At 44.1% G+C, this 1981-nt stretch overlaps 1 pseudogene; it reads right to left on the bottom strand.

Annotated features, from left to right (window-relative positions):
- Positions 1-559: 559 nt before the first annotated feature.
- Positions 560-1752, bottom strand: LOC110289073 (annotated as a pseudogene).
- Between the last annotated feature and the right edge of the window lie 229 nt (positions 1753-1981).

Here is a 1981-nt window from a genome sequence, read left to right as displayed (position 1 = left end):
GTCTTCTGCATGGTGTACTGTCAGCTTAGGGAGAAGCTGAACTACAACACAATAATCTCTGTCATCTAAAAAGGTCTGAGTAACTATATAGGTAGTAAGTCCAGTAGAACATGCTAAATAAGTACCATTAGGTGCTCCAAGGTATTGAGAGGTGGCATCTACCATAATAGCCTGATTGCAAACCTCTAATAAGGCCTGGGGAAGAAACATGGAAGGCCCCAAAAGGCATAAGCCTATGCCAGACACCTGACTTAGAATGAGCCCATCATGGCTCTCGGGGTGCCATCCAAGTTTGCTGGAATCATTAATTGCAATAAAAGATCTGAATGTTGCCACCCCTTCATAAAAGGGAGGTTGAGGAGAAAAACACACCCAACATTCTTCTTTTTTTGTTTGTTTGTTTAACAATCACATAAGCATTTATTTGAGGTTTAACATGAANCCACACAAATAAAAATTTGTATGAACACAAATCCACATTGAGTCATCATAACACAGGTAGCAAAGGGCAAAGTAAAATAGGAACTAATTGGCAGCTATATACAGTTGGATACAATTGTGTCATGTACACTACAAAGTCTTTTACAAAATAATCATCTTAGGTCAACAGAAGATCAAGCAATCTTCAATGTTGTCCTGTAAGATGGTTTCTTTACACCTCCTGCTCTCCCAGCATCCTCCTTTAGTAGGGTTGGTAATTGTTCTGGTGATTGCCNCCCCCTCGGGACGCCTTGCCATAAGTGCTCTGCTGACCGCTGTAGTCTGCATATCCCTGTCCATATCCATAGTTCCCATAGTTATACCCAGTATAATCATAGCCGCCATAGCCACTATAGTTCTGATCACCACCATAGGCACTATTATAATTTCCATATCCTTGATCATAATAGTTATTAAATCCTTGGTTCCAGTTTTGGCCCTGACNTCTTCCACGCCCCCTAGCACCTTCTCTTCCACTGGCTGCAGCCCCTCTGCCTCCTTTCTGTTGCTGCTGCTGCTGCCCCTGCCTCTACACCTCTTTGGGTTGTACAACTTTGATTTCGCACTTCCCAGAACCTATTTGATGATATCTGCTTTCTAACAAGTTCTTTTCTGGCTCTTCATCTGTGTATGTGATAAAACAGAATCCAGTTCTTTCATTTGTTTTTTTATCCATGGGAAGCTCAATATTTTCTATCTCTCCAAAGGCTCCAAAATATTCTTTAATTTGTTCTTCTGAAGTATCTGGGCTCAACCCACTCACAAAGACCTTTTTAGGGAATTCTTTCTCCTTTAAAGCTTTGGCCCTTTTGGGGTCTATCAATTTGCCACCCAGTTTGTGTTCTTTCAGTTCCAAAACCTTATCCACACTAGCAGCATCTTTTAAAAGCGAAAATCCAAATCCTCTTGATCTTCCCGTGACTGGATCTGTTTTAATTGTGCAGNCTACCACTTCCCCAAATCGAGACAAATATTCAGTCAGATCTTTCTTGCTTGTATCCCAGCTCAAGCCTCCAATAAACATTTATTTCCACTAGTGGGGAAGGCTACTGGGGTCCAGCGGGCACGCAGAGAATCGACTGGGGGGAAAGACTGGGGGCAGTGCACACAGCTCCGGAGGGACTAAGGGCGTGCCGGCTCTGGGGGAGGGGAGGAGCAGAGCCTGCAGTACCCGTCATNCTGTTGGTTCTTGCTCGCTTTGATCTTGGATCCCTCTGCGAACTCCTCTATTCTGCTGTACTCATTCATGTCCTCCATGGTGGCAGAGCCATCCGGTCCTGGTGGCAATGGTGGCGGAGCGTTATATGGAGCTAGATTTAAAATGGTGGCAGAAGAGATCCGGCCGCCGCCTGCGCCCTCCCTTTATAGCCGCTCCAACATTCTTCATATTAAGTAGCATTAGCTGTGTGCATAGTAGCAATTGATGCATTTACTAAGAATAAAATCAATTCTGCAGAGGAGGGAGATCTAGCAGGTAAAGTAGGCTGTAATACAGTAGTCC

Source organism: Mus caroli, unplaced genomic scaffold (genome assembly GCF_900094665.2).
Source record: "Mus caroli unplaced genomic scaffold, CAROLI_EIJ_v1.1 scaffold_14597_1, whole genome shotgun sequence".
Classification (NCBI taxonomy): Eukaryota; Metazoa; Chordata; class Mammalia; order Rodentia; family Muridae; genus Mus; species Mus caroli.
Note: the sequence above shows the minus strand (reverse complement) of the source record. Positions and strands in the feature narration are given on the sequence as shown.